The sequence below is a fragment of the Lagopus muta genome, chromosome 3 (assembly GCF_023343835.1).
Source record: "Lagopus muta isolate bLagMut1 chromosome 3, bLagMut1 primary, whole genome shotgun sequence".
NCBI classification, from domain to species: Eukaryota; Metazoa; Chordata; class Aves; order Galliformes; family Phasianidae; genus Lagopus; species Lagopus muta.
In genome coordinates this window covers 91,580,126-91,605,372 of record NC_064435.1, presented here as the reverse complement: position 1 = coordinate 91,605,372, position 25,247 = coordinate 91,580,126, and the positions used below count along the sequence as shown (strand labels likewise).

At 41.3% G+C, this 25,247-nt stretch overlaps 1 protein-coding gene across 7 annotated transcripts in view; it reads right to left on the bottom strand.

The window, feature by feature from the left end:
- TNS3 (tensin 3) overlaps nt 1–25,247 on the bottom strand; it is a 216,469-nt gene that overhangs the window by 162,450 nt on the left and 28,772 nt on the right. The window contains exon 1 of one of the 7 annotated variants that reach the window (XM_048940296.1): nt 22,066–22,198. The exons of 3 other annotated variants lie outside the window; for them this stretch is intronic. The gene's annotated coding sequence lies outside the window, so the exon portion shown is untranslated. 3 more of the 7 variants (XM_048940300.1, XM_048940299.1, XM_048940298.1) reach the window with 3 other exon arrangements.

Sequence of the window (25,247 nt, the reverse complement as noted above, 5' to 3'; positions counted from 1 at the left end):
ACATCACAAGAGCAGAGTAGAGGGGGACAATCACCTTCTTGTCCCTGCTGGACATCCCTCTTCTGCTGGAGCCCAAGATGCCATTTGCTTTCTGAGCTGCAAGGGCACACTGCTGGCTCATGTTAAGCTTTTCATCTATCAAGACCCCCAGGCCCCTCTCCACAGGGCTGCTCTCAAGGACTGCTCCTTCCAGTCTGTATAGATGCCTGGGACTCCTCTGACCCAAGTGCAAAACCTCAAACCTTGCCCTGTTGAACCTCATCAGGTTCACCCAGGCCCACCTTTCAAGCCTGTTGAGGTCCCTCTGAATGGCATTCCTTCCTTCCACCGTGTCAACCATTCAGCTTGGTGTCATCAGCAAACATGCTGAGGGAGGGTGCACTCGATTCCATCAGCAATGTCACTGATGAAGATGTTACAGAGCACCGGTCCCAAAACAGAGCCCTGGGGGATGCCGCTCATTACTGGCTTCCACCTGGACACAGAGCCATTGATGACCACCCTCTGCCTGCAGCCCTTTAACCAACTCCTTACCCATCGAGTGGTCCACCCATCAAATCCGCATCCCTCCAATTTGGAGATAAGGATGTGGTGGAGAACCATGTCAAAGGCCTTGCTCAAGTCCAGGTAAATGACACTGGTCGCCTTTCGATACACATACATGTATCTGTGTCTTTCCGATTTTATCTACTCTTTTCCCTGCAGTGTTCTACTTCTGGCTAAAATTTAAAAGACACGTCTCCAGCTCTCTCCAAAAAGGACAGTTTTACACTGTTTACATTTTTGAAGAGATTCACAGAATGAACTTCCCAGAGCCTTCATTCTACATCTAGACAGACCCACCGCTCCTCACCTCCAACCTTCCCATTTCCTACCTTCCAAACACTTGTTCTGGAATTGCACAAAGCACCTGTCACAAGAACTCACTGTTCAGGTACTGACGATTAGTGTCGACATTATTTGATGTTTGTCTCATATGAAACAGACAATTACTTAGCTGATCAATTAAATTAATTTTACTTTTAGATGTTTGGAAAATATTCTGCAACACAGTCTATGCAACTCAATTAATATATATATATTAATTGACATATATATATATATATATATATATATATATATATATATATATATATATAGCCCATATATATATGGGCTTTTTGTTTCTTACCATTATACTATCAGTTCTCCAAGCAATTCAGTTAAGTAGTTCACCTAGGAGATTCAGTACTACAACTGTTTACATATGAACTCTGTGTAACGTACTGTGAGAACTACAGGACCCACAGTTCCTTTGTTATCATCTGGTACAGTTTCTTCAGCTCTTTGCTCGATGCCAACAAAAGGAGAAAGAAAGAAAAAAAAAAAAAAGAAAACCACCATAGGAGAGAACAAGCAATTACTCTTTTTTTCCCACAAAGCTCAAGGCTGGAATCTAAATTGCTTGGAATCGCTAGAGGCAAAAACTGAAAGAAAACAGAGCAGAACCACAAATCACAAACTGAGATTTTGCCCACAGAGTAACTGTAATTGCAGCAGGTCACAACTGCTACCATTATGAGACCTCTCTTTTTCAAAACAGACACTCTCTTTGCTTACCACACAAGGAAATAGAGCATTTGGGGCCATTCTTTGCTCTCTATGGCACACAAAGTACAACAAAGACAAAAGTTTACTCCATACTTACATCATTGTAACAGAGCAAACCATTTCAAGATGTTTACAGCCATTCTCAGCTATGATGAATTTCAAACATCTCCTATCAGTGAGCATTTTCATTATATAACAACATGCCTATGATCATCGAAAAATTTCACAGCAGATCTTTCGAAGCTGTATGTAACACTTCTGAGATGCTTTACATTTTAAGAAAAGAGAAAGAATTTAAACAACAGACCCTCTCCAGATTTCAATTAAGCCAATAGCGACTAGAACACTTAAGGTACAGAATTTGCTATGTTTGTTTGTTTTGTTTTTGCAAAACAGGTACAGCAAGTCCTCCTTGACAGAATCTTAACATTGGATTATTAATTATTACACCCCTGGAAGAGGCATTCACTATCTAATTTCCAAGCACCACACTACTTATCAGTCACAATACACAAACTACCAATGAAGAAGAGAACAGACCAACATTTCTACAACTCCCAGCACGTTTCCATCACAAGACTCTAACAGCGATAATGATGGTTAATATTTTGTTTCTTAAATGTAATACCACAAAATCAAACATCTCAATCTCCAAGAGGAGTACATACCTTTATCCCAGGAAAATAAAAGACTTTGAACTGGCTATTCACAACTTCTACAAAACTAGTTTCCTCCAAAGTCATCCAGGCAGCAAATGACGCTCATGTGGAAATACAATTTCCAATACAAAAAGATTCTATAATGAAGCTGCAAATTCCAGATATTACTTCATAAGGAGGAAAAAAAGGCAAGATCTGTTTGCATATTATTTCTCTACCTCCAAAACCTCTAATAATCTATGTAATTACTCAAGATGGGAGAAAAACAAAAATAAGGCCCCATAAGCTTCCCCTATGATCTTACTGTCAGATTTTACACAGCCTATAAAGCCCTCTTAGCTCAGCAAGCAATTATATAAAGCCAAGATTTTCTTGTTATTCACTTCCTGCTGATGGTCAAACACTATCCTCTTTTCTGTCTCCACTAACTAACTTACTAACCAATTTTATAATTACCAGTTATTCTCTTCATGCACTCTTCTACTCCCAATAGCAGCTTTAATCACACGCTAGTATAAAGATTGTTACCATTACTGGAAATACATGGGGAGTTGGTAGCAATGTATTGGCAGAACGGGCATTTCAAGTTATTTCCCCTGTATAACTGTATAACTGGCATTAAATGCACCTAGTATCATACACATCTAAGTACACACAAGTAGTAACACCAGTGAATACATAAATTCTGCAGTATCTATAGCACACCGCAACAATATGGAAAAGCTGGGGGGAAAAACAGAAAAACCCAAAGGATTTTTACACAGATTGAAATAAGGCATTTCTGTCTCACCCACATTTTGAAATTTATTTCTGTAGTGGTGGACATAGCAAGAACAAAAACAGAAGACAGAAAACAGCTACTTATACTACTATCACTACCATTTACTACTATTAGTTAGCTTAAGAGAGACAGCAAAGATTACAGTATTTTTTCAGCACTGTGTTTATACTACATTTCTTCAGGGTATTTCATTACAAAAGAGAGACAAGCAGTCCAAGCTAGGAAAGACTCATGTGACTTCAGATTACTTTGACAAAGGGAGACAACATACAGCGTAAGCCAGCCCAACCCACTCTCCTGCACCCTTGCTGTACCATGGACATTAGAATCTCTGCCCATTTATTCATTCTCAGTCCATGAACAGACTTTGCTGAGCACATTGAGTGTAGAGCAGTGTGGGGTGCTGTGACAGCAGACTGAGAATGAGCCAGTGACACGCCATGGCAGCCAAGAGGGCAATCCGCATTGTGGAGTACGCTGAACACGGCACTGCCAGGTGGTTAAAGGTGAGGGCTCTCACGCTGTGTTTAGCTTTGCTGCAGCCTAACCTTGAGCACTGTGTGTGCAGTTCTGAGCTCCACGACACAAAGAGGATATTAAAGTGTCTGAAGTGTCACCAGAGAAGAACAGCAAAGCTGTGAAAAGAAGTTTAAATTAGATATTAGGAGGAAATGCTTTACTCTGAGGGTGGTGAGACTCTGGAACAGGCTGATCAGGGAAACTGCAGATGGCTCATGGCTGCAGCCATTTAAGGCCAGGTTGGACGAGGCCACAGGCAACCTTGCCCACAGCAGGGAGTTGGAAATGGATACTCTTTAAGGTCCCTTCCAACCCAAGCCATTCTATGATTTCAATTCACTACTTTTGTCAAACTTGGAACGTGTTGGTTCTTTCTGCCCCCACACTTTTGTGGCAATTCTCAGCTGTTTTATTTTCATCAAAGCAAATTCTCACTACTTCTAACAAGGGACACTTTCTTGTGCTTTAGGATTGTTCGTTCTGCTTTAAACTTACCTACGGTATTTATGCTTTTGTAAAACCTTGTTAAGTTCTTTATAAACTTCCTGTTTCTCCAACTGAAGAGTCCCAATTCTCCTGACCAAAATAAGCTGTAATACCCCCTCAAACATTTTAGTCACCACTTTCCATTCATCCTCTCCTCTTCTACCATTCATTTGAGGAAGTAGGGATCAGATATATAACATTACAAAGATTCAAATCTGCAATTAAAGGAAAAAAAAAAAGGGGGGGGGGAGGGGGCATAGGATTGCTCCACAGTTTGTTCAACTCTTGTATAGCATGTGTATCTAGATCTTGATTCCCATGCTCCTAATTGTAGCTGTCAGAAAAAAACATTGGTCATGTACAGACCCCTACACAAAGCTTCGCACATCAGCTCTTCACTTAAAACTCCGAACAGACAAATCAGCACAGGTTATGATAAAGAAGCAGTAGCATAAAACTAGTTTGCCATGGGATTCTGGAATAAGGGATGGCAGCCTTAACAGCTATATCAAGGGATGCATAGTGATCTGTCACTAAACACAGCAGCAACCTCACTGCTCTAACAAGAGACAAAACCTACACCCCAGAGAACTAACTATAATTCTTCCAAACAGCATATATTTATATTTGTCATTTGTAGGCATTCCAAATTTATACACTATACTAGCACCAGAACGAGGATCCTATCTAAGACAGCTCTTCATTCTTATTACCCTTTCTTACCTCACCACCACCCACCTCAAAGAGGAACATTCATCTCCATCGCTTACAAGCACTCCACTCCAAATTTTAAATTCTCAAGATAAAATTCACTTCAGATATTTCAGTTTCCTTTGAAAGATGCTTTCCATTAAAAAACAGAAGTAGCACAAGAGAGTAAAATCCTTAGACAAGACTACCAAGTAACCCTCACTTCTTACTAGCTACTTCCAACTTGAAACACAACATACAGAAGTGTTTTCACGTTTGCCTTCTTCCCAGATGGTTTCAAATTGTTTCCCTTATGATCTCTATGAGATGGCAGTCCAGCAGACAATAGGGTCTATAGCAGAAGGGAGCAGGCCCCTTCATTCACTCTTCATATATATATAAGAACAGCTGCTCTCACATTTTTCCATTTCAACACTTCTTCATATTTTAGTTTCAGCACTTTTCTCTCTCCAGCACATACAAATCTGTATTTGTGGAAAAGCAATTAGAAGAAAGATGGAAAATCCATTAAGACCATAATTACTCCAGAAATCTTATTATTTTCATCCTTGTCTCCCTGGCAAACCAACACTTTGTTCTGCGTGGGTGTACATAAATAGGAAACTCCTAAAGCAACAAAGGACCGCGTATCATGAAAGCTCCACAGCTCGCTTTATTTGTGACAACTGTGACGCTACAGCAATGAATACATAAGGGTTTCAACCTTTCACATAAAGAAAGCAGAGAAAGGTATCTGAAGACTAACTTCACTTCTTGAAATAACAGGGGGAATACACTATTTTTGGATGTACCTGGTTGGCCTTCAAGTTCACATAGAAGTAGCATGAAGAACATGAACAGGAGTAGAAATTCAAACAACAAAACATCTACTCTTCTTTTACATTATCCTTACCTAGAAGACCCAATCAAATCTCTTCCCACTGCAGATATATAGCTGCAAGTACATGAAAACAAGCAAAGAAATACATGCTTCTACATACGTTCACCCCATCTCAATAGTACTTCATCTGTTAACAAACACACAAAGGTCTCCCACGCTACAGACTGGTGAGTTTTCACCAGAGCAAGAGGCGAGGTGAAAAACACCCCTTGCTAACACTATTTGTATGCTTCCTGGTGTTCCTGTGTTATCTTGTCAACTTGGTCTATAGGATCGAGCTGATGAAAAGCACTCTACCCATAGATGTAGATTTTATCTTTTTTATTTTCTTCTGATATTACAAGATCCATCACCCTTAAAACATACCTCTCAGTGTTTATCAGGTGGTAACAGCGTACTAAATTAGAAAATCTCCACCATATGACCCTACTGGTATTAGTCACAGACAATACTGTACAGAGTCCATACTCACCTAAGCCCTTACAAGCAAGTCAAAAGGAATTTCAAGGAAGCAAAGGCATGTACTAGGTAGGTTTGTATTTTTACTGAATAACATCAGCTCTAATCACCACATCCACAGAGTCAAACAATCAACAAAATCCTCCGGTTCAAACTGTCATCCATGTACAAGACTTCTACAGTGCAAAGCTACTTCAAAAAAAGATTAATGGAGAAGCTGAGGTAGGACTGACAGCAACAAGTACATCACTTAATATAAGAAACACCAAAATAAGGCCCCTATTCTGATCCTTACACTGCTTCCATCTCTTACTGATAAGGTTGAGCATCCTTCCCACTCTGGTACAGGTAACAGTATTACAGTAATCTGGTTGTTCAAGCTTTGGCAGGGAAACAACAGTAGATTGTTTTTTTGATTGTTGTTTGATTTGATTGTTGTTGTTAGTAGCACACAGAAAAAAGCAACACTTAGCCAGTGCTTTCTCTTTCTGTATGGATATATCAGATTCAAGATTAGCCTTCATTTGAAAGAGGATCTCACAGCAAGTGTGATAAATTACATATTCAAACATAAATGCTGCAGTACTCGGCTTCCAGGTCTGAGAACAGTAAAGAAATTCTCCAGCAAAATATACCATTTTACTGTAAAAGAATGTGTCTACAGCAAGCCGTTCATCACAGTTATATCTACCTCTGGTTATACAAGTCTGAAGTACAGCAAAAATGTCTGATTACGTTAGCCTTATCTCCATCTTACTGCCCAAGTCATTTTCAAGGCACTGCAGTAACAGCCTGATAACAATCCTGTCTATCCCAATGGCCTCCACCTTTCCAATCAGCTGTTTCTATTCAAACATTAATCCATGGTTGGAATACAAGAAAGTAATAGTCTTGACAACTGTCATCCCTTCTGGACACCAATTAGCACAGAGTGCTACTAACCTGCAGTTCTGCATTATTCCTTCCAGACAGGAAAAGATTTGACGCTACTGATCTGAGTAGCTTCATCTCACCCACCACGTGAATGAACAAGGATAACGTACCATCACTTAAGCGAGAGAATCACAGTGAGCTACAAGATTTCAAACTCTTAAGGAAACAGAAATCAAACACAATAAACGTTTATAAAACTACTAGATAGCACTTGCTCTGTAGCTTACTAATTGCTCACTCACAGAGGACAAATAGTTAAACTCTTATGTTGAGAAGAACTACTATATCAAACAGTTGTTACTATCTCAGATCTATTCCCTTCTTTCAGCTCAAAATAACTGCTTACTCCAAATTTCCAAATAACCGTCACAGTCATCTCCCTGGTACTGAGATTACAAAGAAAATATGAACTGATAGCACAGAATCACGAAACAGCCCAGGCTGGAAGGGACCCGAAACATCACCACATCAGACATTCTGTGTGGGAATGGAGCCTAGATGAGATTATCCAGCACCCTCACCACTCACATCCTGAAAACACCCAGTGATGGGCGTGGGGCAACCTGTTAAGTTTTCGGTCTAATGTATCCCTCTTGCTCTCCTTTACACAGAATGTACAATTCCCAAGTTTCCTGCAAACATAATGACCATAAAACAGTCAGAATATGCACTGATCTCCAGAGCAAGAGGATACACCCAAACAGGGAACACAAGAAAGAACCATCTCACATTACATTTTCAGCAAAAAGGTTATAATCCCTTACTTTTGCCATTTAGAATATCCTGATGTCTCCAAACATAAGAGAAGCCTACTGCCTGTACGCCCGTTTCTTTTATTTTCATTACACACAAAGCTTCAAGGACATAAGCCTGTTTACAGGCTGCAACTCTCCGCAGCAGAAAAACCACAAGGAATTCACAGATGTGATTAACTTTTTCCAATTAAAAACATTATCTCACAAGTATCAGCATATAAATTACAGGCTGAAGCACTCAGAAATGAACATACCTTGGTTTGTCCACCTGACAACTCAAACAAGCTGTTGTCAGCCTGGTTTAAACAAAGGGTTGCTTTAATTAGTGAAATATTACTAACTGACAGGGCAAATTCCAAAAATACTTGACTACAATTAGATATCTCCCCTGTAACGTGACAGAAAGCACAACAACAACAGCAGAGCTGCAAGATACTGGGCTGCAGTGAGTGAGAATCTGCTCAAACATAACAGCAGTGGACACAGAAATAAGGGAAAGAAGCTGCTTACCCCTGGAAGGCCTCAGGTAGGTAGGGATCTCCAGCAAGAAATGCCCTCACCTGCACTGCCAACCTTATATGAGGTCTGGGAGGAGGTGGATCCTGGCTCCACCCCTTCCAGTCACTCAGGCACATCACACACCTGAGCCCCCTTGGGTTGGCCCTGCCTTCCTACTAGGTGCCCAATCACTGTTTCAGCTTGGACTTAGCATTTCCCTATACCCCCTCTCCCCAGCATTATAACAGCTTTTAAATAGCAATTAACCTCTACACAGCCATGCTCTAAGCATACCCATTTACCTTTTATTCACCAAGCAACAGTTAAGTAAACCATATTTCCCAAATCTGAGAAAGCTTCCCAGTGAAAAGCTGCCCTTATAATACATCTCAATCCTACTGTTTCAGACCCCACTCTGACTGAAGTTCCTCTGGTCTACCTCTGCATCCAGTTCAGCATGGCGAGGCCATGGCAGAGGTGGGAGGAGGAGACAGGCAAATGAAAGCAAACAGAACAACTGTTCCAATCAGTTTTTTTATTTCAGGCAAAGTTCAACTCACAGATTATTACTACACTGCACTGTGCAGTTTCTACCTTCCTCTAGCTCTGATTTTTCATTTTTTCACCTTCTAGAAACTTTTCAGTCCAAAGTGATCAAAGAAACTGAACAACAGGAGGTCTGACAGCAAATTAGCAGGCCAGAGCCACTGTGTGCCAGGCTCTCACCTGTGCCTTCACAGACCTTTATTCATTACCCATATGGTGTACAGCCACCATGCTGTATTTATGCACGATAGATACTTGAATTGTGGAGATCAAGATCACTTCTCTCTAATCCACTGCTAGCAGAACAGGTAATGAAACAGCAATGCTAGAGCAGATACTTTTAAACAAGGCAATGTTGTCATTGTGCAAACAAAACAAAACAAACAAAAGGACAGACTTGTGGTTTTTCTTGGAGAAAAAGACTGAAAACCTTAAAGGCTACACCAAACAAACCAAACTTTGTGGTTTAGTAATCTGAACTACTGTACGCCAGACACTGAAGTATAACAAATGAATCTCTTCCATGGAGAACACATCCATATACACAAAATAAAAACTGTATGAAACCTGTAGAACAAATAGATGCCCTTCTGTTCTAACTATTCGCATTTGCTGAACATATATGACAATCAAATCCTAATCTCAGTTCACATGGAGGTTTATATTTAGGGAATCTCCTACATAAACTAAGAACTCCCATATCCTTATTAAATAACAAACAGTTATATATAATACAGGTAAGTGCTGATAAAGAGCCAGAGCCAAGTCTTAAATCTCATGCAAAATGTCAAGAAATCTCATATAGTCTGAAGGCATCTTCATGTAAATACAGATGAATAAGTGTCTATTTTTAAACAATCATAGATAAAGCAAGAGTTTTACAGCTGTGCTTGCCACCTACATTTTTCTTACATTCTTGCCATCTTGTCTGGAACTCCAGCTCAGCAGACAGAAATGTCTTCCTGGAGGCAAGAATGAACAAACTCTCCCCAATTAGAGCCACGTGTGGGCTATGAGCAATTTTCCAAATGTAAAAGGAAAGGAGAGGATTTGCCACATATATGAACAAGCTAAAACAAGTCAATCTGCAGATGGAATGGATCAAAGTGTCTATTTGAGTCACCTCAAAATTAATCCCCTCCAAGAATGTCCTCCCTCCCCCACAACAGCAGTCTTCCTTTAGTCCCTCTTAGAGGGAAAAGTCAAGCTCAAAGAACAAGCATCCAGGTCTTTCAGATGAATACCATGTTCCACCGAATATATCCATCCACTTTTCTCCTAAAAAGATTATATTCTTCCCCCTCTCCCCTCCACTCTCAGGCATGCCATGCAGATAGCCACAATACAATTTTATTCCCATGGTCCACCACACACAATATTGTGTTTTATCGAAGAAGTTCACAGAAAGAGGCTTCACGGCAGGTTCAGCTTAGGAATGGCATCTCTATTACATAGATATAAGCGTCGTCTTAAAAATGACGCATCAAATCAGATGCTTTGCAGTGAGATTGCTTGGAAGCTGGAAAAAGTGAATGTGAGAAGTTAAAAAATACTAGGAGAAGAAAATAAAGTCAGTATGACAGGTAGTTTCCAGGATATCATCAGCATTTGCGTTGCAACCAACTGACTGTATTTTAAACAATACTTTAGGTGTCAAAATCACATCACCGATACCAAAATCTTCTATACCTTTCTCTTAAGCAAGCTGAAAACTCAAACTATCCTCATTTGGGGGATACCTGAAAAATAGATCCTCGCTCTGCTGAACTGTGGATGAGAAAGTCACATTCTTCTGTAAAAGAATCTAATCCAGGTTTATAAATATTTGGGGTGTGGGGGCCATAGTGGTGAGGCCAGTCTCTTTTCAGTGGCACGTGGAGACAGGATGAGCGGAAACAGACATAAGCTGCAGCACAAGAAGTTCCACACGAATGTGTGCAAGAACTTCTTTACAGTGAGGTGACGGAGCACTGGAACAGGCTGCCTAGGGAGGCTGTGGATTCTCCTTCTCTGGAGATGTTCAAGACATGCCTGGATGCCAACCTGTGCAACCTGCTGTAGGGAACCTGCTTTGGCAGGGGGTTGGACTCGATGATCTCTAGATGTCCCTTCCAACCCCTACAATTCTGCAATTCTGTGAAAGCCTTAAGAAGCTCAACGCTAATGTAAGTTGCCCAATTCCTTTCTTGTAGAAGCATTAGAATTCTCTCTTTAAAAAAACAAAAACTACAAAAACAAAACAACCTTTACAGTGTAGGCAATAGGGCGCTGAGACAGTCTGCTCAGAGAAGTTCTGGAGTCTCCACGCTTGGATACAATCAAAAGCTGTCTGGACACAGCCCTAGGCAACTTGCCCTGTGTGGTTCTGCTTGAGCAGGAGATCAGACCTGGCAGCCTCCAGAGGTCCCTTCTCACCTCAGTCTTTCTGTGATTCTGCGAAACAGAAAACCCACTAGCCGATGAGATTGAATAGAATTATAACAGAGAGCAGCCCTGAGGGTAAGGATTGGGAAGTGTTGATCGATGATAGGTTCAACATAGGCAGCAACGTATGCTTGCAGCCCAGAAAGCCAACCATATCCTGGGTTGCATCAAGAGAAGTGTGACCAGCAAGCTGAGGTAGGCGATTCTGCCCCTCTGCTCTGCTCTTGTGAGACTCCACCTGGAGTATTGTGTCCAGTTCTGGGGCCCCCAACACAAGAAGGACATGGAGCTGCTGGAGCAGGTCCACAGGAGGGCCATGGAGATGATCAGAGGGCTGGAGCACCTTCCTTATGAGGAAAGGCTGGATGGGGCTTTGAGCGACGTGGTCCAGAAGGACGTATCCCTGCCTGTAGCAGGGGGTTGGAAATAAACAGTCTTAAAGGTCCCTTCCAACCCAAACCATGCCGTGGTTCTGTGATTCTAATACCACCAATTCTTACACTGGAGTGCTGGCTAGATGAAGGAAGCAACGCTACTGGAAGCTTGTAAGCAAAACCTACCCAGCCCTGCTTAACTGAAGAGCTTATAATTTGGCAGATCTAGCAAATGATGTGGCTTCCCCCATAAGCACAATCAGCTGCTCCAACAACTCAAGAAACAACACAAGCTGTGCCAGGCAACACTAACAGTGACTGGGAACAGGCACTTCAATCACAAATTCCACCTGTCAGATCCATCCATGAGCTTTGAATTTCTCTCGTTTCATTACCATTCATAAATTTGGTACTTACTCCTTTGCAGAGAGACCAAACAAAAATTTAAATGAAAGGGAAATAAACAATTTTAGCAACTATTCCTCTATTTTAAAGAAGTGTCCTGGTCAGTAACTCTAAAGAATCCTTTTCATTCAGGCCAGAAATAAAGAAAAAGCATAAAAGAATACAATTCTCCTTATACTGTGAAACCAAACCAAAGGAGAATACTCCATACAAAGTTCTGACTCCATTCAAGCCCATCTCAATCACTCCCTTTGGTAAACTGTCTAGGCATAAATGAGTTACGCATTTGCTTTATCTAGGTCACTGACAAGCAATCAAAAAACAAACTGATTTACACACTCTCTCAGAATGTCAATTACGAATAACTTCTAAACAATGACAAACATCAGAGTTAACCATACTCTACTAAATAGAATGAGCGGAGAGACTTCCAACTGTTGTCAAGAGCCGTATTTCATTTATTTGCACTGAGATGACAAGTTTCTCAGAGGTAGCAGATGGACTTCAACATACAAGTAACACACTCATTACAGTTAGGGAAGGCAGAAAAAAAAAAACAACCCTGCTGCAATCAGAATTATATAATGCAGAACCATAGGACGTGTGAACACAAAATGGTTTATGGAACTGGTATTGAAAAAGGCTTCCCCGATAAAGAAGCAAGCAGAAGTACTGAGTTAACTGAAGCAATAACACAGAATTTCTGGATGTTGGAAACATGAAGAGTTCCTGACCTCACTACAGATTTCTGGCTTAACACAAAGAAATGGCTCACTTTTTTTTTCCCCCCCCACAGCTGCGCAGCAACTCTAAAATACAGACACTTTTTTTTTTTTTTTTTGCAAGCTGGGGACAAAACAAAGCTCAGTAACTTTCAGAGGTAACACAGACTGTCCAGATACCAAAGAAATATATAATGTAACAAAAACAAGTTTCACAGAGTAGTGCATTAAAATGCTTGAAACAGCAGCCATCACTCAGTTTCCCTGCATTCATAAAAGAAAGTTAGCAATAACTGAAGATGTAGTCAGGACTTGTTTGTGAAGTCACACCGTTTTTTTTTGTTGTTTTCTTTTTTTTTTTTTTTTTTTTTTTTTTGGGGGGGGGGGTTGTTTGTTTGGGTTTTTTTGGTTTTTTTGGTTTTTTTGTAACACTGCCATGTATATAAAAAAAAAAAGTTAGGCTTAGGATTTTTGGTTTTGCTCCCCCTTCCAGTGAGCTGCCATACTTCTCTTTCCCCACTAGAAAGTTTCAGTCATTTTGCTGGAAACAAATTCATTTTTCATTAATGAACATCTCATTGCCATGGCATGAATAACCAGTAGAATATGTAAACTCTTTAGGTTTATCCAGTTGCAAATAACGGAGTACAAAAAGCATCATGAAATACCTCGCCATCTGATAAATATCAGACAGCCAATTAACACATTATACTTAAGAGCATCTTTCTGACATCAGACTCCATGTCTGCATGCATGAAGTTCCTCTGTCACTACCACACATATCAAGTTTATTCAGTAAGTGACACTGTGCCCAGTCATATATTTCTTTGTTCCATCACTGATCCAGTTATGCCAGAAGGTCACATATCAGCTGCATCACACTGAAGTTACAGCACATCATCATGAAAGATTACTTTTTTTCTCAGCAAATGCACAGGAATCCAAGCAATTCTGAAAACAGTAATTCAGAAAGACTTGCACTCGAACTTAAACTCCCTAATCTACCAGTGCACACAGTAAATTCCATGGCCATGGTAAATGAACAAAACCAACGCCAAATTTTATGTCATTAAGAAATCAAATAGAGCCAGCTCACCATTTTTCCTGAGAGCTGTCAGGATTGTTAATGACTCCTATGAAAACCTTGTTTTGCTTTGCACATACGCTTCATTTCTCTCACCACTTCAAGTGGAACCAAGGGAAAAAACTCTGCCTGCTTGAACAGTCCTACTATTTTTAAAAGTTTCTCCCTCCTCTTCTTTACAAGTCTTCTGAGCACTTATTCACTAGGGAACAAATTCAAGCAAGTGTACCAGTACTCGCAAGGGTAAGCCAAAGCAAATAGAGAGAACAACTCGAAAACGTTAGTACAGGTAATGTTTTCTCTAGGCGAACAGCAAGAGAAGCATCCATCACCTTGAAAGACCTGATGAAAGAAGTTTTTCCAGGCTCTCCAGGAAAGGAACGAAATTCACAATAGTCAGAATGGAAGCTGAATGCACAGAAACATGACTCAAAGCTCAGAAGTACTAACAGGCTTCAGAGTTTGTAAACAGAAGTCTCTATTTCTTACTGGCAAGGGTCTGTCTCAAGAGACAAGGCTCAGTTCTCGGCTCTTCCAAAATTCTAGGCTTAAAAGGTGCTGCAATTTCTGCCACTTCAGGTCTCACCCTGTTAACAGAACCGCCCAGCCTCCTTAAGCAGAACAGAGGAACAGTGTACTTCATTGGGCTTGTCCAGGCAGTCTTTTCCCTTCTTTCAGAGGAGAAAGGCCTACCATCCTGCTCTAAGCACAAAATGCACAATTCCATACGGTTCTGTAACAACAGGAATCTCCGTGCAAGTTACACCTGAAACCCTGAAGTTGCTCTGCAAAAGGCAGGAACAATTACTGCCTCCAAAAAGAGGAAGCGAATCCCAGAACTAAATACCAAGCTCTGCCACTGCACATTAATTTAAATTGTAAGCTTACCGATGACAATATCTGAGTGAGTGAATGACACACACTGCAACAGCAGTCTGCTCTGCTCGAATTGCAAACCTCTGTGCCCCAAACATTACTCGCCACATTCTTTAAAAGCAAAACAAAGCTCAATCAAAATACACTAAATTGAAGGAAAGCCATTACTTGTATTTCATACCAGCTCAGCTTTACCATGATCTCTGATAAACACAATACTTAAAACCCACACAAAATCTTACTCCTCCAGGGAACAGTTTCAATGTAACCACTCGCTTTAAGTTCTTTGCAGAGAGTGGTGAGGTGCTGGAACAGCTGCCCAGAGAGGCTGTGGATGCCCCATCCATCCCTGGAGGTGTTCAAGGCCAGGTTGGATGGCTTCCTGGGCAGCCTGGGCTGCTATGAAATGTGGAGGTTGGTGGCCCTGCATGTGGCAAGAGTTGGAGATTCATGATCCTTGAGGTCCCTTCCAACCTGGCCATTCTATGATTCTGTGATTTAAGCACGTGTATAAGGTACTAACCAGCTCCACCGGTTGATCACAAGGTGCTAATTTATGGAACTAGGAATGGCAAGATGCTTTCCACTTCCCAAATGAGCAAAATCCATTGAAAAGCAACTCTCAAAAAGGCTTCTGATTATTTACCACTCAATTCTGGCAAGGCAGCTCCTTTATCACACAACTGTTGCCTGTTTTCAAACTATTATCTTAAACTAGGCTACGAATCAATGTTTCACTCCTCATTTTCCCCAGAACTGCTGTTCTGTACTTGCAGATTCAATATGTCATAGCTGTCACACTTTCCCAACTAGTTTCCAAATTTTCTTTCTCTGTGAAAAGCATTCTATGTGCTGCAGGCCACAGAGCTGGGGTACCTCACAAACTACCCTTTACCTGTCAGGAAGGGTGAGCTTACTGACACTAAATATTTCCCTAATACACAAAAAGAATGTCAATTATCTCCCCAGGAAAGAATGAACATCTGCATTTCAAAATAAAGCAGTAAGCATAACCACAGGAAACAGCTGAAGTGTTACAACTGCATAGAAATAAAAGGTCAAAATGGTATTTCTCTTCAAAGCACCTTTGCACAGCAAAGCAAGGTATTTGCAAAAAGAACATACTACTGAAGACAAAAAGATTTTGGCATGCTACTCTTGCACCCCATGCGGGATGCAGTTCTGCTCGGTTTCTGGCATAGATCCCTCTAGAGACTGATTTTTCTAAAGAGAACTACAAGTCTCATGATTTATTTCATCAGCTCTAAAAACAAAACCATTTTGCTACAGGAAAGCCACTGTTTGGAGAAAGCTCTGTGCTGAAAAAGAAAATCACCACAAATGAAGCATATCCCATGCAGCATCAAAACAGTAACAGTAATGCATTCATTTTTTCAACAAGATTTTTAAACCTCAAAGGAAAGAACTCCATAGAAAAAAATTAAAACTCCAACTAGAACTAAATATATTTCTTCCCCTCTGCCATTATAAAGCATCTTGGAAAGCACATGCAACTCAGTATGGATAGACAAACCTTCACATAAGTTTCAAGTCTACACACGTAAGTATGCTTTTCTATAGCTCAGGCAAAGGAGTGGCGGGACGGTTCCAAAATACTTCAAGTTACCACAGAATGTAAGAAAGAACACAGTGCAGGAATGCTGGTATCCATTAAGATATTACAGAACATGAACACTCCCCAAATAATGCAGAACAGCTGGATTAAAGCTGCAGCAAGGGCACTTCCAAGCATCTGCTGAAACAAAACATCTGCAAGATGACAAAAAGCACAGAACTTGAAAACACACTTTGAAAACCACTACAGAACTTTATTGCCAGCTCTTTCCAGAGATATCTAAAGAAAGCATGTGTGACAATATTTACACATAAAGTTTACTTATGGGTGGAAGATGCGTTTCTAAAATGAATAGATGTATCGCTCACATTTGAAAAACACAATTTGCCTTTCAAAAGCCACAACCAAAGAGCAAGAGCAGTTACAATAAACTATGAATTTTAGGTGCTTATAATCTCAGTTAAAAAAGCAACCAAACCCAGTATTTCCAGAGAGGAATATTAACAAACAGAATAATACCGATAGATTTCACAACACAGCACAGATGAATCTAAAAACTTCTTAGCTAGAATACAGACTCCTACTTAAAAGCTACATCCTCCTCAGGGAACTTAGTCTCATATATCCAAATCTGTTGAAACTGTAAGTGGAAATGCTAGATTTCCCAGAAGCTGCAGGAATAGGTCATGAGTTTTTTCTTTTTTTTAACATCCTAAATCAAATCCGTATTAATGAAAAAGCTCTTAATAATTAAAATTGATAATAGCAACAGGCTGCGTTTCTAAATCAAAATCAGATACCTCCTTCATTAAACTCCTGAAAGAAGACTTTGCAACCAAAAATCAAGGCACCTAAAATTCAAAAAAATAAAAATAATCAACTAATGTGGTGAAAATACAGTACTACCAATCTGGAAAATAATCAAATTGTCTTCGTTTCAGTTGGGACAGAACTAGTTTTCTCAGTGCGCCTAGTATGACGCTGTGTTTTGGTTCTAGGAAAAAAACAATCTTGATAGCATACCAACATTTATAGCTGCTGCCAAGCAATACTTTATAGACCTGAGACTGTTCACAGCAAAGGAGGGAACAGAAGTAGGACAGCTGACTTAAAGTGGCCAAAGGGACATTCCATATCACACCACATCAAGCAGAAGTTCTGAAGGGGGGTGGGAGGGCACCTGGCTCCTTCTGCTGCTAGGGGGCCAGCTGGGCATCAGTCAGTGGCTTGGTGAGCAACTACGAGTTCTACTGTTTTTTCCCCCCATTCTATCCCCCATCCCACTGGGAAGAGAGTGAGCAAACAGCCCTGTGGTGCTGAGCCTCCTGCCAGATTAAACATGACACAAATACATTCGGATTGCTAACACTGTAGCAGTCTGGAAAGGCTAAGATATTCAAGGTAAACAAACCCCGAACCAAATACTCCAGAAATCATTCTCCCAGGTGTACTAGCACACAATACCCACAAAGATACTCTTTGCTCTAACAGAAACTATTTTCAGGACGCTGACAGCTAGGGATAGCAGCCCGTTATAGGATGCTTCACCTATTAACCATTAAAGTTGGTGCAAATGGAAGTTCATTTCAGCTGAAAATAAAAACATATGTTTATAGGTTGAATCATTACTGCTTGCTTTTTCACTGTATCCAAAAGCACAGAACTTTCAGTGAAATGAGACGACAACCTAGATGCCCTCAGCTCTACTCGTTTGCTTCTAGGAAGATAAACTGCTTGGAGATATCATCACCACCTCCACCTTTCAGAGAATCAATGCAGAACGATAGATTTAACCACTTATAAAAGCTAAGTTCTAGAAGAAACTCCTGAAATGTAAACTTAATAATAAATAATAATAATGTTCAGAGAGCAAACTTTTCCATTATCCAAAAATAAATTAAAAAAAAAAAAAAACACAGATACATTCCCAAACATATTCAACAACCTCTTGCTGCTGCCCCCAAAGTTCGAAGTGTGTCACTTTAGCTTACAACTTTGTAGTTCCTTAACAGCACCTTTTCTGACTCCAAGGCCACTTAACTTCCTCACTGCTTATTAGTACACAGCAAATCAACTTATCACCTTATGCTTCCAGCAGTTCATTATCTCAGCTCTGGCAACCACACAGGTCTGTACCCTCAGGGTAATTAAATAGTAACATATGCAGGGACAGTAGGGAAGGAAGAAAAGGTGAACATCTAGTCCCTGTGAAGCTACACTAAGTTAATATTGTATTAGTGGCACTACAATGGGAGCTGTAGGCTATGGAAATTCTGCCTTAACACACCAAGCACGTAACTATAACCCTGCACTGAACTTACAAAGTTCTGAATGTGCAACACCAACTCTATTTTTAAACTACACACAATATTATCAACTTTAAAAGCACAGTTGCACAGTAAAATACATTAACAGAGCAGATTACCAAATCAAGTAGGTAAAAACTGCGTAGGGGGTGGGGGTCTTACATGTATAAAGTGCTTTACCATTACCACCACAGACTCTCCCACACTGGCATAAAGACAGTTTAATTTATGATCCTAAGCCAATCTCCCTGCTTTCTCATTTAGCAAACACAGCTAAAATGAATACAATGAAGTATACTCCTGCCAGTGTGCTATGGATGTTGCATGAAGCAGGGTAACATACTGCTCTATTCCCAGGTAGAAAATATCATCTTCCAGGTTGCTTTTCTGAAAGTCAGTTTTCATTCACATAGCAGGCCTAACTTTAGGAACACTAGCCTGCTAAAACTGACAATTCCAGGATACCTGCTTCCCCCGCCTCACACTCCTCTCCTTGGTAAAATAATTTGCTGCCGAACACCTGCAAACACATGCATGAAAATCCCTACCCTCATGCAGGCCTGTGGCATAAGAAACAATTAACCAATTTCCAAGGTCTGAACTGACTTTTGGGAGAGGATACAGTCACCTGTACACCTCCTCCTTCCAGCCACAAAGGTACTGACGTCAGGAGAAGCAAACAAGCAGGAAAAACAAAGGAAAAAAAAAAGCTGCTCATTGTTCCCAGCCTCTTCTGTCACACACATTTTCCTTCAGTCAGAGTCTGCCTCAAGAGATTTTCCAAGAGAAGGTTCTTTAGGGACAGCTCAGGTGCAGCTGATATACAAAGAGTGTCATTCAGATTTGGTAACTTCCACATGCTTCAGCCCTGTAACTGAGTCCCTTGAACAGGAGACCCACATGTAAGAGCAGATGACTTCAAGAGGTTCTTCCTTCCCTAACATTTCCTCCACTGATGTTAGTCAGGCTTGGCCAGTCAACCCACCTTAGTGGGAAACAACACGCTTTGTTCCACAGTGCTATTTCACTCAAGCAATTCATTTCAATTCTTACGCTATCAGTGTGAGGTAAATGAGTACTTAACATCTGGACAAACACTCCATTGCAAACTTCCCAACTCTACTTAATGTCTCAAAATAAGCAATCATTAGCCATGCAGTACTTCAGATTACGCTTGATGGGTAAAAATGCATCCAAAAGCTGTACTGGTAGCAAACACAGCTGCAGAGCATACATGGCCTTTCTCACAACAGAAAAATACGATGACAAACAACAAGGTGCAAACCATCTCAATCACTTTTTTTGGTTGCACCTAACTCCCCTCCAAGAAAGAATTAATGCTTTAAGTCTTTGAGAAGTTTTGCAAAGGCACATTCAGCATTCATTGCTATGACAAGAATTGCTCACTCTCAGGAGATAGTCAGTGGGGATCAAGATCAGCATACAAATGAGTAACAACTTCTTCATTTAAGTGACAGCCAGAAAAACTTTACTGGAAATTCTCATTAGGAATAAAGCAGGATAGGGGGCCCTACATTTCAATGTCTAGCCAACCTTTTATTTCCTGCAGTACATTCAGTGACTTCTACGTTGACTTTTCCTGCATTGCAAATGTTTCACTGTGTTTATTTTTCCTTCATTATATCTTTTCTTCAGTTTTAACACTGCTTGCTATTTTGGTTTCCATCTGCGGTTTGGAGACACACAAGTAATTACACTAATAATGTTTTACTCAAATAACTCTCACAGATGCAAAACAAAGTGCTTCTTCATTCTCTACCAGTTTGGCAATTTCAAGAAAAGTTGGACACAGAAGCGATGAAGAAAATCTTTATCTGCTTGTCAGACCCAGAAATAATTACTATATTCTTTCAGTCTACTGCACTATTCAGAATCTCTGATACTGCATTTTCTTCTAGCTATAGAACTTATGGTCAAAGAGAAATCATCTCCTAATACATTTAAGGATGCGCTCATAGCCACCCTACAAGCTGCACTACCACAGTTGCACTATTTTTGTGCCCAGATATAAATATTTTCTGCATGATGAGGAAACGAGCAAGACAGAGAAGCTAATGCCCACAGTAATTATACCCCTGAAATATCAAAGTTGTTTAGTAAAACAGAGATGCAGACAGATATTTTGGATTAAGTCAGAAATTGGAAGGAAAAAAAGAAAAAAACCTGATTAAACCATTTGTAGCTGCTGCCTGCTCTAAAGAAATTGTCTCCTGTGGCATATGCATATATATTAAAAAACTGAATGTTTCAATTTAATGCATGGAAGGCACTCCGCCACGCAGTTCTAAGTCACTAGCACCTGTACCAACTCCCAGTTAAATGACTGATTAAGCCCTCCAACAAACATTAATTATTAGAAGTGATCGATTTAATTAGAATAAATCATAAGGAGTCTTCTGGCTATTAAGATGAAAAGGCCACTATCTGCAGCACTTCAGAGGCTCTATTTTACAACTTCAAAGTCATCAAGAATCTCATTTGTTTCAGAAAAAGCCCCATTTGGTCATCCATACAATAAATTTAACCAACTCAGTGCAGCAGTTCCTTTTAAAAATCAGCCCTCTTGAGACATCTGTATTCAGTCGCTGTGTTCAGCAATACCCAGAAGTTTCCTATCAACCCAACAGACGAAACAGACAAAGTCTCCTTCATACAAGTATAGCCTGTATTAATTTCCTACCTCACAGAAGGTAAACACTGTACTTGCAGATAATAACACACGGTTTACCCTATTTTTTTAAATCATATCATACAAAATGCTACAACTAGCTGATCATTATATGTTTGAGAACATAAAAATTTGTCGTGGCACAACTCTTTACCACTTAGAATAAGGCTGTTCTGATTTTGAAGATTACAAACCACCCCGAGAGACTCCAAAAGCTGCTTACAACACGAGTAGCTGGCAGCAGGCACAAGGGTTCTGAACCTTGAAAAAATTCCTCTTCATAGTTACAGAATTTGTACTTTCCGTTCTATAAAGGGGGAGTTTTGGGCAGCGATAGAAGAACACAGCGAACAGAGAGAAGTTCGCCATCAGGAGACGTTTGAGGCGGTGCCCGCTCACCAAGCGTCCTGCTACGACAGAACTACGGCTGTTAGCACACGGATTCACAGCTGCCTACAGCCCGTCAAACGCCGCCCGAGGAGCGAGCCCCGAAAGGCTGCCGCTCAGATGTCCGCGGTCACAATTACCCCCTTCCCCAGATTCACGTAACCTTACAGGTGAGCGACACACGCCTCGCCGCTCAGCTCCCCGCCGCCGAGGCCCATCGCAGGATCGCCCCGCGCAGCTCGGCGGTACCCGGCTGTGGCACGGCCCGCCTCCGGGCCCGCTTCCGCCATCCCGCCCTGCCCGCGGCGCCTCAGCTCTCGCTGCTCCTCACCGCTACCTTTGCCCTCCCCGCAAGGCGCACCCTCGGACGCTCTCCCAGAAGGGCCGAGATCCCTAAGCGCTCACCTGCCCTAGCACGGCAATCCCCTCCCCTCGAGTCCGGCCTCCCGCCCGGCCCGCACTACCACAGGCGAGCAGGCCCCAGGACGGGCCCCGGCGAATCCGCGCCGCGTCCCCGCGGGCAAAGACCGCCCAGCCCGGCACGGGAAGCGCTTCGCCCCCGAGCCGCCCGGCGATGGCGCGGCGCCGCTGAGCGCCCGGCCGAACGATGCCCCGCGCCGGCTGCACGGCGTTCTCAACAACAGCCCAAGTTTTTACCTCGCTTCCCCGGCTCTGCAGCGGGCCCCGAGCCGGCGCAGCCCTAGGCAGAGCTAATCCTCCTCCTCCCCCTGCGCCGCACACGCTTGTTTTTTATTTCCTACAGTCCCGCCCGCCGCGAAGAAGCCTTCACCGCCTCGCTTAGGGCTGAGGAGGCGTGGAGGAGGCGCGCCGCGCTTCTCTCGGCTTGGGGGCGGGGGGCGCGGGGCAGCCGGGCTCACCTGATAACGCTCCGCGTACGACGAGAAATCCAGTTCCTTCCGCCTTGCTACTCAGCGAGACCCCCTCTGGGGCCCGGCACTGTGATGGGAGGCGGAGGGTCTTTGGGCCCTGCAGGGCTCTGCTGACAGAGCCCGTGCTCTGAGCTGAAGCCAAAGGCCTAGAGTTGCGGTCCTTAGGACCTGAACATCCACCTTCATGATACTGTTCAGTCCGCCGTGGCTGCTAAAGGAAAGGAGTGAGCTTGGAGCTGTGGGCAGCCACGTGCAGTGATAAAGCAAAACACACACACAGGCTCTCGAGGGGTCTTAACCATCCTCAGAACTTCGCTTCAGCATCTCAGGTCCCAGGATGACCCTTAGCTTAGCTGCTGTCTAATCCCACAGGTTCCTTATGTGCATGTTTGTACAAGTACAGTTCATAAAGCACTGACGTGTATGCTGTTCAAACACCAAAAAAAAAAAAAAAAAAAAAAAAACCCTCTATCTTGAGGTAGTTCAAGAAAGATGAACTCCAGTTTTTATAGGATCCACCAATTGGCACCATTCTTGCTGGATCACAGCTGCTACTGCTTGCACAATCTTAGATGCCATACAAAACAGCTAAAGAGCAGAGTAGTTTGGAAATGCAAGTTCTTTGCATTTAAAATAAATACATAAATATTCATGGAAGCAATGTGGAATTTGATTAGTAGGACTGAGATGCCTAGCAAAGATCACACTATCAGCTGATAAATGTAGCCTCACCTGAGGAGCGTGTGCACATCATCAGACAGAAAAGATCTGAACATCTTTCCTTTGGCTAGGACCCTGTGTAAACAAACGGTGGCCATCTTGACATCTTTCTAGCTTATTTTCTGCAGCTAAATATCCAAAAACAAATTCATGGATATGAATCCTAAGCAGGAACACATACACATTGACATAGGCAATGGTTTACAGCCTATCCTAGCAATACTTCTCTCTGGCTGCTTAGGCAATAACGTGGTGGTTAACATTTGGAAATCTCTTGCTTTAGGCTAAGAAGCTCTCCTGGAGATGCCAGAACTGGGCTTCAAAGCACAAATCTTAGTCTGTCTCGGCAGAGCATTACATTGTGGCAACAGGCAAACAGGTCATAATATTTCGAAGGCAATGGTATTCAAATACAGATACCTTATTTACTGAGGGACAGCAATATAACAAACAATAACCAAGCAAAAGACAAAGTAGGTCCCAGACATGCGTACCGTCTAATTTGGATAAACCTTTGTGGTATTGAATTGAAAGCTTCAGAAATATTTAGTAGTCAGACATAATCAAAAGTCTTTGTTTATAATCACATCTTAAACTTCTTCTCTCCTTTTCTGACAGAGGATGGGAACACATACTACAAATCTCTTAGATCATCTCACACGGTTTCTCCTAACTCTCACTATGTGCATCATCCTACACTACAAGTCACGTGTAAAAATACAACACACATATCCTTAAATAAAGCCAAGAAATTCTGAGAATGGGATCAGTTTCTTAACAGTGTGTAAGTGCACAGAATCAGCACCTTTAAAGCCTCACAGGGTTTTTAAAAAGCACCTTTAAAGCCTCAGAGTTTTTCTTTAAGTCCCACTTCATGGATTAGCCATCAAGTGGCTATCTGAAAATTTCAATGGTCATTAAAAAACAAACAAAAATTACTACCATCAGCTGCAAACTTTTAAGCAAAATTTTTAAAGCCTGGACTCCAAGGAATTCAAGAGCAGAAAGCAGAAATTCTTAAATTTAAAAAAAAAAAAAAAAAAAAATCTACTATCGTGATTTAGCACTGTGACAGATGACTATTAAATACTCAAACTTTGGAAACACTTGATATATATGAGTGCATCTGCTTCCAGATGAACATGTTATTACAAGTAAATGGCAATAGCCAAAGGAAAAAAAAACTGCTTTTGCATGCCACTTGGAACACTATGTGAAAATTCAGGAAGTTAAATATATGGGTTTGCTGCTATAGCATTAGTTTACCATAAATGCATGTTCTTTACATTTTATAAGTCACAGACATTTGACAAATAGTATATTCTTGCATGTTTAAGTCTCCAGTTACCATCTCTATATTCTGAATTCCTCTCTTCCACCCTTTGACAGTAATGGAGAGGAATACAAAAGGTGAGGGGAAATCTGTGTCTACATTTTAAGAGCTTTAGATATATAAACCTGCACAAAGGTGTAGTCAGTGTCTAAGTTAAACATTCATCTCAGATGCACACTGTTCAATCAAGGAATCTACTGTGTGAAAGGAATTCCTAAACTGCTAATCAAAATAGGTTACTGTTGCACTTTAATAACAGCAAAAAACACTTTCAAAAATTCCAAAGAATGGAGTGACAGAAGTCTCTGTGTGACTCATACCTTTTTACGTTCTGAGAGTCCTTTTACATTCTGAGGGTCATTTGCTCCCGATCTTAAATGGTGTTTTATTCTTTATGGTATCTACAAAAGCAGACAAATTTGGGTAATGTTTCTGCTACCCAAATAAAGCTTTTAAATCAGAAGACAGAGAGACTGCTTATTTGATCATCACTGAGCTGAAACTAATCATACAGTGCTTGTCAGCAAACAAGAACCTGGCGACCAAATGATGTACAAATCTACCTGTTGCTCCTACGTTTAACTGTTACAGCTCCAAATCAAAATAGTAGTTTCTCATGGGTGTAGAATTTATACATGGATGAT